The sequence below is a fragment of the Solea senegalensis genome, linkage group LG2 (assembly GCF_019176455.1).
Source record: "Solea senegalensis isolate Sse05_10M linkage group LG2, IFAPA_SoseM_1, whole genome shotgun sequence".
Taxonomy (NCBI): Eukaryota; Metazoa; Chordata; class Actinopteri; order Pleuronectiformes; family Soleidae; genus Solea; species Solea senegalensis.
Window position 1 is genome coordinate 29078699 of NC_058022.1, and position 13761 is coordinate 29092459.

The following is a 13761-nucleotide window of genomic DNA, read 5'->3' on the forward strand; positions in this document are numbered from 1 at the left end:
GCAGGACACACATGGTTTAGGAATGCACAGATGCCATGTGTTGTCCTTAATCTCTGAGTGGCTCGCGTCTCAATGGCATCCATATGCAACTTTAATTTTCAAGCACTTCAAAACTGCTGGGGGATAAAGATAGCTTTTGAAGATTGCTTTTCATGTTCCCTGCGTTCATCCGAGCGCCCAAGTGTGGCTGAGAGATCTGCACAGTTTTCTCTTTGTGGCTTTTAAATGAATGGGGGATAGCTCAGAGTAAACTTGAAACGTCTGGAAACGGAGGCTTCAGAGGCAATTTCCTAGTATTGTCTCACACTAACGAGATAAACACATTCTGTCAATCAGAGCTTCTTGCAGAGGTGTCAGATTTCAACGATGAGCTAAATTACATGTGGTTACAGACAGCGGTTGAAGGATTTTTTTTTTTTTTTACACGTGGAGAACTTTATTCAAGTATTTAAACCCATCAATAACGTGTTCATCTTTCTCTTTACTGCACTTTTCTCCCTTCACATAAAAAGGCCTTTAATAAACAACTACAACATTGATGTTATATGATCCCCTTTGTTAACAATTCGCTTTCAAGTTCCGACCAAATCAACTGGGCCAGTCCTTAAAGGATATGGAGCCTTCAAATGGCACCTAAGTGGTGTATCGCATAACCCCCGTGCCTTTTTTTATGGATTAATAGTTTATTCCTTTTGCTGGAGCCACACCAAAGCGGCTTGGCCCTCTGTAAAATATACTGCTCTTGGTGAATTATGAGTGTGGCCTTCATCCAAGTGCCTGTGGCCTTCCTGTTTATTTGTGCGGCGGCGCAGGTCGGCAGTGAGGTGGGGTCCGACGGATCCAGCTGAGTGTGTGTAAACACTCATCCTGGGAGCAGCGGTGAAAGTGGCTATTTTTCTCCAGCCAGGGGATTTTTTTTTTACTGCCCATTGTTTTTAACACAGAATCGACCTCTTAAAAACATTGGACACCCTCATGGCTCTCCTGTGGCCCAAAGAGTGCTTTGTATATGCCTATTGACGAAATATTTCTGTGTTATGGCATGTGTACTGCGACTCATATAAACTGGAAAAGAAACATGAGTGTGCTGGTGGGAATATCTCGCCCGTTTCATGCAAGTGCTCCCTGGAAACCTCTCTGGATAAGCGGCCTTAAAAAACACGGACGGAAAAACAATGACGACCTGTGTTTTCCTTAACTGAAAATCTCAGACTAACACAGCTCAAGCGTCACCTTTCGTCTAAACCTACAGCACGGTTGTGACATTTTCTCGCCGTTTCACCATGGTTGAAACGACTTGAACAGATTAAGAAAGGAAAATCACAACGACGACGTCAAGAGTGACATTTTATCCATATTTAAAGATGGATGCATGAAGAACAGTTGAAGAACAAATTTGTGAGGAAACGTGAAGTTAAGTGACATTTGGAAGTGGATTTGTCAGGGTTTTGGCTGTCACATCATACAGTATATATAATATCATAGAAAAAAACACTAATGGCACAGTAAAAGCTATAGGTCCTAATGGTATTTTATGCTTGAAATTCAAAAATAAATACTTACTATATACTTACTAATACTGAAAAATCTAAATAGCTTCGAAAAACTGATGATATCTGCAGAAATGTTACAGAAATTAATTAAAATTCAAATTGTACTATCTCTTCCACATTTGTGGCTCTGCGTAGATCATCTAGATAATTTAATTGCAGACTTATCAAAATGGAGGTGAGATGGAAACTACCGCCGTACACAAACCTGCTAGTCACGTCAGTTTACCCCCTACAGCTTAATGACGGCGCCATTTTCAGCAAGACTTACAGTGCGCGTGTGTGTCTCGGAGATGCAGCGGCCACCGCTGTTGTTTTTGTCCACACGATGCAGGCCTTTCAAAGGCGGCGTGTCCGGGCATCGTTTTCCGTGTGGAGTTTGGCCGCTCATCTGCTGTGACATGAGAGAGATGATGATGATGATGATGATGATGGCGGTCGTTATGAGAACAGAGGTTGGGGGACAAACAGGAGAAACAAACATCTGTAGGGTGGTGGTTGAAAGAGGAGGGAGGGAGAAACACGCAGCAAATCTGAGTGTTGCCACTATGGGAAAGCTTCTCCGGGCTGCCCGTGCACTTTGACACCGGTAGCCGAGTCCCGGAGGCCTTGACCATTTGTTGCTGCTGAGGGGGTTTGGGAGCAACATCCAAGCCAGGGGTCAGGGGTTAGATACATGTCCTTAAAGCAAACTGTAACCTACTTTCACCCACCAAACATTACAAGCAGACACATGTACGAACACGGCACAGCCAGTGTCAGTTAGACATGCAAAGGCAAAAGGCCACAAGAGAGAAGAGGTGGTTTACCAAACTTTGGGGCATTAACTAAAGGGCCTCAGAGTTGCCAGAGTGCCAATGGTTTCAGTGTGGGTGGTTGAAATCCCTTAGCCCTGCAGCGCTGGTGTCAGCTACGCACCAGCTGTGCAGTGTATTGAGTATACATTTCACACACCTACGCCTATACTGCCAAAACACACAATTTCTGATCCGCTAGAATGTTAGTCAAAAAGCTTCTAATAAATGATTAAAGATACCCCATTAAAGGTGTAGTCGAGTGTGAAGGAATAAAGTGCACGAGCCAAAGACGGAACTGTCTGAAAAGTAAACATTTTTTAAGTTAAAGTGATCATGCATTCATACAAACATACTAGTATATTGCCAATAAATCCAACTAAATGTTAGGCAGTGGAAGATTATATTATAAAGATATTATTTTGCATAACGTATCACGTTTAAGAGGCCAAAACATGTTCTGTGAGGTCACATCTTTCTTTGAATGGTAAGACACGTGTGTAGGAGGTGGTATTCTGAATTTTTCTTTATATACTTAGCGGTATATAAAGAAAAGTTACAGTCCAAACATGAGGCCATGCAACACTGACCTTACCGGTCTCTATAAAATGTTATAGAATGTAAGACATTCAACATAATTTAGGATGCAATATGATTCCCATTGTTCTCGTTCGGTTTTGCGTGCATCCTGGTTGTTCCCACACATGCAGCCGAGCCTCCAGCTAACCTAAGAGCAGTGATGTGGCGAAGCAACCTCCCCACCATTCAACATGAACACACACACGCAGACACGGCTGCCTGTAGCACCGACAAGATCTGCTCCACTCAGGATCATCCTGCTCGTCTTCGCTCAACAACTCACTGAGAGTTTGAAGTTCGACTCTGAGGCGCAGTCGAGATCTTATAGGGTTTGAAGTCGAGAGCCATGGCACCGCCGAGTACCCGCAAAGCATTTCTGTCCCCCGAAACAAGGCAACCAAATCGTCAAGTATCTGCCAGATCAAGCAGAAGGAAGGAAATACACAGAAAAAGCTCCAGGGGGTAAAACTTGTTTCTTTTTGTAGTTGGAGAGGATCGGATGGGCATCAGTGATCAAATTAAAATTGATGCTGTTAAGAAACCCCCCTTCAAACTCGATCATACCCTTCACACCGGTGAAAACATGTCAGTACGGATTAAAAATAAGATGGAAAACCGCAAATATCTTCCAGTTTCGCTACATACACCACAAACGAAGAAGTGAGAATGGTCAACTCAATGAGAAAGAGAAGGGAAATGCAACATTTAAACCTTAAATAATGTCATTAAAATACTCACTAAATGCGGTGACATAAGAGAGATGGCGACGATGACGATGGTGGTCATTATGAGAACAGGGTCTGAGCAGGAGAAACAAACAGATAAGCCAGGAAGTTTATTAATCCAATTCAAGACACGGATGTTGTTACATGAGGTGGGAGTCAGTTAGGGCAAAGATATCCAGAAAGACAAAGGGTAAAAAGAGAAACTAAATGCATAAGGGAGGTCGGTAACTGAAACACAGCGGGACAGATCCAGCCAAAATCACAATTGCAAACCCATCCACATAAATAAATCCAAAGAACACACACAAAACTAATCTGGAAAACACAAATCACAAATCTCAAAGTCCAAATAGGAACAAAAAGGTCTCCCAAAGTGGCAAATCATGACAGAGCTGGAGTGCCTGATCAAATTCTGCTCTGCGTTAGGTTATTAAACCAGGATCTACAAGGCTTTGTGATTTGTAAATAAATTGGCTTCAGCTCATTCCAAAAACTGGACATATTTGCATGGATCCTGTCACAACTCATGCAGCTGCACTGTGTGGGATTCCTTCTTTATATACAGATGGAGACACATGGCAAAACAAGCCACGGTTATAAAAGTTGAAGGGTGTTTTATGCATGAAATTTCATGACGCAGACGAAGAGGGGTCTGCTGGCAGCTTTCTGGCACGGCGGGAAGTCAAGTGAGGAGAAGATAAGGGTTGTGTGGAGCAGCAGGAGAACATCAGTTGGGGGAGAAACAGTTGAACAGTAACCACAGGACGCACCGCTGGAGACAAACATTTCATCAGAAAAGTTCTATGAAAACAAGCTGGAGCTAACTCGCGTGCTCTGGCGAACACACCCCGCCCTCAGTTTGCCTTTGCCTCGCCTTGACGCTGCGAGCTGGTAAATATGTGTTTTCCTCCGCAGTGATTGGAGATGGCTTTCACCGCCCGGAATAAATCATTGTCGCTTCTGAGAAAACAAATACAAATCTGTTGCTCAGTTTATTGACAATGTAGAGAGACGGGAGAATAAATAAGGAGGGAGAGGGCAGAAATGAAGGCGGCTGCCCAACCACGACGCCTGCTTAAGACCTCATTGCTTCCGAGTGCTACTTTACTGTTGCCGTATTTTGACTGAAATCTTAATGCAATGAGGATTAAAGGGATTACAACATAATCTTGAATAATCCAAAGTGCCAAGGACGGAGGAACGCGTGTAATAACGGCGTAAAACCCGTCCGGAGGTCTGACAACATTGTCAGTCATGGCGAGGATTAAATATTTGCGGGAAAAACTTTCGACTAATGCCCGCAAACCATCGCGGGGGGGGAGGCGGGGGGGGGGAAGCAAAGGGGCCAGAAGGCAATTTAGTAATTTAAGAGACATATAGCACCTCTGTAAGTGCTGGCCAGCCTGCTGCCAGGACAAAGCCCAGGCAGATGAGGGGGGAGACGGCCTTTTTAAGCAGATTTACTCCTCTAATTTTTGTTTTTGATCAATGCTCGGGCAGGTTCATTACACATGTAAAGCACGGGGGAGGTTTGAGGAATGAAAATGTTCTCACAACCAAGAATCAATTCTTATTACGTTTACTGAAATGCCATCAACATGTCCATTAGCCTCTCCATTAATTTATATTTTTTTTCCCCCCTCACGAGCTTGTATATTTTAAGGATTATGTAAAGCATCAGCAGAAATTATCTTTTGCGCTAAATAACCCACATTCATCGACGCAAACCTGCCTTTAATTACAACCCTTCACTCACTAACAGTAATGTTAAAATCTGTGTGGGATGCACATAAGTGGGATTTGACGCAGACCTTGCCTGGATCCTCCCTGAAATTCATGCCAGTTGATTGAAGTCCTATTGACGCTTAACTCCTCTCTAACAAACCAAAGCCTTAATTTAAGTCAATAAATATAAATTGAGTGCGAGAAAAGCTTTTAGAAACAGAATCTACATTAAGTTGAGAGGAATTTGTCTCCGCGAGGGGGAAAATAACAGTGACGAATAAAACAGCGACAACACAAAGAGACCTGACAGCAAAAAAAAGACAGACTGTACAGGACTCATGTAGCATATATATGACAAATCTGCTTTCTATTGAATATTCAATCACTGTGTGCATTCAGGCAGTGACACACTGTGGCTGATGCTGTCACACGAGAGGAGGAAAGAGGGTTTGTGCAGAATCAAGTCATTTTCTCAGTGTTGTCACATGAAAACATGGTTAAAAAAAAATAGAGAACTTGAAAAAAATCATCTTAATTTGCACATAATAGAGATTTACTGCTGGATAAATTTTATATTTTCTATGTTGAGCAACTGTGGCATGATTATCTAACTATATATAGTGAATTTATATCATGATTGTGCTCTGAGCTGAAGGACATCCCATTGCAAAACATGTGGATGGTTTTTGTCGTGCCAGCATTTTGTTTTTATTTGGAAATTGGCAGATCTAATTTAAACCACACGGACAAACATCAAGTTATCCCAGTCCAGATGTGGATTAATAAAGTCAGAAAGGGCTTGATATAACTCACATTTGAATAATGACTACAAAAGTTTTGTCTCATCTGCTGCACATTCTATGACATGCATAGGATTGACAATCACCTCCACAAGGCCATGCATTTCACTGCAGAGAAATTTAAATAACATTAAAATAATGTTTAAAATTAAATTTGACCTCTAAAACACCACCTTTTAAAAACCGAAAGGAAGGTCACAGAGATCAAGCGATGTGAGTGGGCTCTCTTCACTTGTAAAATACACGGCAGTTGTCCGTCGACCACACATTTGGCCTTTCTGGTCCTTACTCTCTGTCAGGGAGAACACTCTGCTCGGCTGTGCTCGGTCAAAACACTTGACCCCGAGTACTACTGCTGACGACTGGCCGGCTTCCAGTTTGAATAAACGGTCAGAGACAAAAAAAAAAAAGTACATTTGTAAGATGATTTGATGCCTTTGAATGCATTAATTTGACTTACGAGGAGAACTCAATGAGCCAAGTTCAAAAACACTGCAGTAGTTCAGCTGCATGAAACACTGTTTTGCAAAACTCCACCAACTAATTTCCCTCTTAATTTTTCAACAATAACCATAATTAGTAAATAATAAAGCAGTGTAATGATTGAAAAAGAGAGATAATTATACTGTATGGCCATTACAGCATTGCTAAAACAACAAAACTAATGGCGGCACACACTACTATGTGTAAATATAATTAAATTACGTCTAAATTATGAATTAACTGAGGTTAAAAATACTGCTAATCTCATTTGTTGTAATGCTGATGAAGGCTGGGTGTAATGTAAACAAGAATAAAGACTGGTTCACTAAGTGAAATCAGACATCTCCTCTGTAATCTCACCCGCAGTGCTGCCACCCAGTGCAGGCTGCCGTCAACAGCAGCCGTCACTCAACGGCCGCTCACTTCCTGTCAAGGAAACAGATACAATCCTGGACATGTGTTTCAGTTAGCAACAAGAAGGTTGTTTTATAAGCAGCCACTTTACACCAACTCCTCGTTTCTCTGAGAAAAAAAGGAGGGGAAAAAGCTGCCAGGCGGTACAGACAGTTTATTTTTTCTGCCCATAAGCCATAATGAGGTTGTGCCCTGGGGAATCAGTCGAGCGGAATGTTATTAATGCCTCAAAAAAGGAAAAATCCTCGGCACCTTTGGCGGCCGTGTCATAAAGGCAGGAAAAGACTGTCAAACAATTAAAGTGAAGTGAATTCCCTGAGATCGAGAGGGAAACAGAAGAGAAAGAGAGGGAGAGGGAGGGGGAAAGAAGTGAGTGGACTGGCCTGGAAACGTGTGGAGAAAACAGTTTCTTTTCGGATGTGGAGGAGAAGCAGTGAGCTCAGCTTTAGTTTAATCAGCGGCGTGAAAGCCATCTAAAGACCTGGATGTTTTTTTTCTGACTGTGAGAGCACGAGAGCCGAGTTTAGATCAAACAGTGTGAGGGGTCATTACTGAACATTTAACCCTGCATTTAACTGTCTCTAATCAGATGGACCTAAAAACCGGCACAGGACTACACATTTCCTACTGAGAGTGAGGTTTTCATTGATGTTAATCAAAGTCTGGCACTAATCTAAAAATATACAAATGTCTGTTTGTTTTTGTTTTTTACCTGATTAAGAGCATTTTTTCCCAAGAAGTGAGCAAGAAAATAATAATGTATTCACGGTTGTATTCCGGTTGTTTACTTCCTCATTTCAGTGTGTCTTTTCTCAGTTCTATCTATATTATGCAAATGAAGCAATGGGAACAAAAGACATGTGAAGGAAAAAGAAGCAGCAGCAGATACACTGCAGTTACTTCTCTACAAATGCATTATCCCTCATTTGCCACTGATTACTACAGCAATTGTCCTGGAGAAGATCGACTGAGCGCTGCCATCACTTCTGCCAGATTTGAAGAGATGACAAGTATCTTCATAGGAACTGTGCCGAGAAGTGCTCCATCAAATGACAAAGATTCCACACCTGTGGAAGAGAGGCATCTCGGTCACTGTGGCTCCAATGCTGCAAACGTGTCCTACAGCTGTCTTTCTGCACCTCTGAAGTTCATGCTTGATCAGAGAGTACGGCAGACTGAGGGGCTTCTGAACGCAAGGAACTGCCTCAGCTGTTCAGCAGATAAAGAGATGGATTCCTTAGAACAGGAGATGTCCATTTGAAGATTGTTGGCTAGCCACCCCTAGAGGTGCACAATGGATGATGAGGAAAGGGGCGTCGTGCCACAAGCCAAGATCTACATTGCTTAATGTAAAATCTTGGCAAGATATAAGCACCAGGATCCCTTAACCCAGGTCTCTATAAAGCTCCTTAAACCTGCAGTAGTCAGTTGATTGACAGGTGGGAACTAAGGTGGAAATTGAGCCATTAAAATGTCTTGCTCTCAATGAATGGAGTGAACTAGACTAATCTGCAGAGCTCTAATCATGGAATCCACTGTTGAAAAACAGAGGCCATGCACCTTGGACCTCCCCCTACAACTGAGACACAGAGTAAAGCTACCTCAGGGAGTTCTCTTTCCCTGCTGGACCAAGCGTCAAGAATGTGATGTGGGAGATTTGGGTTGAAGAAAGTCTTATCATGGATGTTGCTTGAAATCCAGTTATAAATGTGATTTCTCTTTTTTTTTGTTATTTCAGGGGATTTTTTTCCACCTGAGAAATCCATGTACATTTTTACCAAAAGGTCAGACATGCAATGTTGTACTCTTGGGATGGACACTGTGGTCACATTTCATTTTTCCTTCGGTGAAACACTGGCAGCAGAAATCCAATTTTCTCACCCCGTTCCCTGCAGGCTAGTGTCAGTGCTGCAGAGTCACAATACAAAGGTGTGCGACACATTTTCATCTTCATTCAAACTAACCCCGGTGACTTGGATTTAATTTGCTTAGTTACATCCTCCCGACACGGCGTCCATTGTTCCCCCCTCATGTGTCAAGCCGACTTCCTCGCCGGAAGACGATGCCCCCCATGTGTTGAGACCTTGTGAGCACTGCACCTCATTGTCTGTCCTCACCTTTATGTCTTTGTGTCTTCATGAAGTGTCACGTTGGCAGGGCGCTCAGACGTGACACGCATCTGCTTGACAGGGGAAACACTGCTCGACAAATGCCGTTCCCACAGGAAGTCAGGAGGGGGCTGTAAGGGAAGCATATCAAACGTGGGGAGGTGAGGGCCTGTGACATTTCCACCAGACTGAACTGCAGCTGGTGGGAAGAAAAAAATTCTCTTACACATATTTTATGTTGAATTGTCAAAAAAACCCTCAACAGACTGAATTGTGTATAAAACGTGCATGCCTTCACTTCATATTAACTTCACTAGATTTACTGTCCCTAATACATTTTAATACTGATAGAAACCAGTGTTGTAATGTAACAAAGTACAAATACTATGTTACTGTACATAAGTAGAATTTACTTTGTTATTTCTATTTCTGACAACTTTTACTCCAATACATTTCCCTTAACCATCTTCGTTACTACAAAATAAAAGTTGCGTTGGTGACGTAACGCCTGTTTGTTGTCGCTAGTTGTTTTTAGCGGCACCAGCTTTTAGCTGCCTCAGCTGTTAGCTGCAGATTTCAGGCTCTTCAGGCTTTTTTAAGTGGACATAAAAAAAACCAGCACCTTGTTGTTTACCGCGTCCGACACTGAGGCTCTGGTCTCCGGGTTTTTGTTTTACATTGCGGACGCCGGGTTTCAGCTCTCAGCTGTCAGCTCAGCGGCCGACCGGTGAGCTAGTGAGCTCATGCAGATAAACCACAGTGTGTCTAGAAGCTCCACAGACTCCAAAAGTTTAAAAAAATACAAGCAGACATAGGGAGGTTGAGTGAGAGAGAGCTTGTCACCATTCATGACAAAGGTTCATTTTAATGCTGTTTAAGTTGTTTGCCTGTAGTACTTATTATGCTTTTATTGATAAGAAGCCACAATAAATGTCATATTCAAAATTGTAATTGCTCACTTAGTTTAAATACTTTTACTTCTAATACTTAAGCACATTTTATATCATAAAATTACTTTTGACACTTAAGTACAGTAAATGTCAGGACTTTTACTCAAGTAATATTCTAAAAGGTAACTTTAACTTCTACCAATGTCATTTTCTGGTAAGATACTTGTACCTTTGCTCAGGTATTGCTTCATGCAAGACCTCATCTCTGTTTTAAAGGAAATCAACTGATCGGATGTGGTAAAATTGAAAAACTGAAAACACAAGTTGGGAAAGGCAAACTAGGCCAAAGACAAAACACTTTCCAAAGAAGTAAATTTCATCCTGACCACAGCGTTTTTTGTTTTCAGGATCTGTACTGGGGCCTCGCTCGTCACACCCTTCAACTCTGATAAGTTGACAATCTCCTCATTAATTTGAACAGTGCAGCCGGGTTTGAAACACAAGAACCCTTCAGCCATTTCCCTAATGGTCTACGAGCTGGCTGACCCAAGCGCAGCCGAGCACTCACCTACGTGGTGCAGCCGGGATGCTGTTAGAGGTCCTTTCACTGCAAGTTGAGCAGCCATGATGGCTAACCACCACACCAGAGGCCCCTTTGTTTTTCCTCTTTTCTCACCCCAACACTTTACAAACAGCTAAGCCTGTCACAGTCCAGCATCAAGGTTCACTGGTCTGTCAACATTTAGCAGCAGATAAAGACAAAGAGGGGAGAATTCTCAGCCCTGGAGAGCACATCGCTCCATCTGAGTGTGTGTTTCAGGGAGAAAGTGTGTGTGGGTGTGAAAAGATACAGGACGAGTACTTATGTGTCTTTTCTCAGTGACAGCAGCCAAACAGAAAACACTCATGCGGGGAGGAAGACAGCGAGTACATTAGAGCCCCCAATCACCTCCCCGCCCACCCGTCGATGAGAAGTGACGATGGGAAGCTCTGACAAATAGGACGGGATCTCACTTCCCCAGGGCTCAAACTGAGCTGCATCTTGTTCTTTGGCCTGTGGGCCTTTCACTCGATCTAGAGGAGACGAGGGCTATCACAGGCTCCGCCAGCTTAGATGTGTCTGAGACGTGAAGCCGCGGCAACAATTTGGGACTGGGTTCTGCGGCGCCCATTGAGGGCGCCCCGGCTAACAAACAACTGGGGGATTTGGACAGCACAAAACAAGCTGCTGCGCTTTGAAACAGTCAGGGTGTGAGGGAACAGCACTGAGGGGGATTTTCATTTGTTTCCATCTAATTATCCACATGCAATAATGTATAGTATTCTATTTTGCTTTGACTGTTTGCAGAGAAATTAGATTGCTCATTTTAATACTATACCATCAAATGCTACACTACGTTTAAGTAATGAACACTGAGACCACACCCTCTGTTTCTGCATTGCCTGACTCCACCTGACAGCTCAATTAACCCTTTCACAACGAGCGTATCGCAGACGACACGTTTGCGCGAGTGCACTTTGCATTACCGTAATTACGCAACGGTTTGTGTTATCGGAAACAGTTTCTGGAAGCTGAGAAGTGACACGTTAAGGTCAACCTGTGGCTATAATGCTTTATTTCACTCATGCTGCTGCAGGAAGCTGGCAAATCAGCATGCTTGTCGCCAGAAAGGGAAAAAATGGGAAAAAATCCTGTACATAGTTTCCATTTTTTGGCCTGTTTTTGCATATTGAGACAAAAACTCAACAAATGTTATTTTAAATATGTTATATATTGTTCACATTTCAAATTTAACACACAAAATCTGGTGGTCTACAGTGTTTTTTTCAAAAATAAAACTTAATTTTTCTTCTATTTAACTGCAGGATATTGAAAGTTATTCTGGAAAAAGGGGGCAAAAGCCATGATACAACTGCCTTTCAGCTTGTTAGTATGTAGCTAGTTCTTATCGCCATTCTGAGCCTTCCTACCAGCCATTCACGTAAAAAATATCAACATCTTCAGTAGTGCCTTGACTTACAGTCACATTATCTAGGTATGATATTCTGATTTTAAGAATTTTGATTTGGTATAATTTCAGTTGGAATAAGTCCTGGTTCACTCATGAATTTGTTCATTTGTCATGTAAACAAACTGAATGTAGTAATGTGTATTCTACTAACTAATGATACTGCATTTGTACGCCATATAATCCAGAACAGGGTTGTCAAACTCAAAAGACCGGGGGCCAATGAGCGTCTAGTCTGGTCAAGAGGGGGCCGGTCTCAATCTATCACAATTAAGGTATTCATGATGATATTTGACAGAATTTCAAAGTAAAAGTGCTTGTTTTGATATGGAAAGATCTATACTTCACCATGAAAACACATTTATGATGCAAAATAAATCAAAAACAGAGAAATACATTTAACATTACGTAAATAATAATGTTGACAACTGTAGGTAAAATGCCAAACAAGCTTATGCATATGTAATGTAATGTAATGTTGAATGTAATAATGTGATAAATAAGACTAAATGTCTTTATTATATTCTTTCTATATTCTATATCACGTCACTGGCAGCTGTGCCTCATCTGCACACGCTCTGTTTAAAAGGAGGTGAGGTCGTGGAACATGATTTTATCATAACTTGATATTACTGATTATGGGCTGCATGTGGCCCCGCGAACCACCAGTATGACACCTCTGATCAAGAGCCAGCTGTCAATTCTATGTAAGCCATACTATTTTCACTCCATCATATCAATAGCCAACACTTTATTTGAGGACTTGTAACCTATAAATAACTAGAGGAAGGCAAATAGTGTACGTAATCCATCATGTATTCGCTTCTGTTAAAATAAAAACAACGAAGCTGAAAAATTCAAGCGGCATCTCACAAAGACAAAATACGTTACAGTTAAAAAATGCCAGCGTGCTTCATATAAGGGATGTTTATGGATGTTAAAGTAAGGCTGCATGACTTTCATGACAGTGTGGAAGTAAAAGCTTTGCATTTTACAACAGTGAAAATTCATTAAATTGTTATGGTTGACTTCCCGAGTGAGAAGTGCAAAACTAGAAAACTTGCAGGACTATTTTAGCAACAAAAACAAAATCAACTTCAATTTTTAATCCCTATTAAATGTGTCTGTAAATGTGCATCATCCCCATATAACAATCCTAAATGTCATCTGGTGTCACAATAAAACTCTTTAATCACTTACACATGATCTAAGTCGTCTCCCCGATCATCTTCTGGTTTCCACAAATGCGTCACCTGTCGGTGCAATTGCAGTTATCCACCGCCCGTCATTACTGGTTTGCTGCGTCTGTCTCTCCCTGCAGCAGCAAAGACAAAGCAGAGGAAAATCATTAGCTGTGGTTATTTAATTTACTCAAATATCCAGGTCCCACTCTTCCTAAAACCACATACCACACACCAAAATGATCCACTTTCATTTAAGCCCTAGTGTGTTTGGATGATTGCTGATAATTTGGTAAATTGTCGTGGGAATAAAACACAATACCTTATAATGGTCATCCTGTGTCATGTGTACTTATAGGTCACATCTTCACACTTTACAAAATGCGATTTTTCATCTCCTATGATTCATTTTATTTCACATTTTTTTGGTAGGGATAAAAAAAAAAAAGTAGCAAAATTGTGCACAAGTCACAAATTGACCGTTTTTTCTTTTATTTTTGTTT

The 13761-nt window shown here is 41.7% G+C and overlaps 1 protein-coding gene across 5 annotated transcripts in view; it reads right to left on the reverse strand.

Moving 5' to 3' along the window:
- Positions 1 to 13761, reverse strand: part of LOC122765370 (plakophilin-4-like) — a 555540-nt gene that overhangs the window by 32413 nt on the left and 509366 nt on the right. The gene's annotated exons all lie outside the window — the stretch shown is intronic.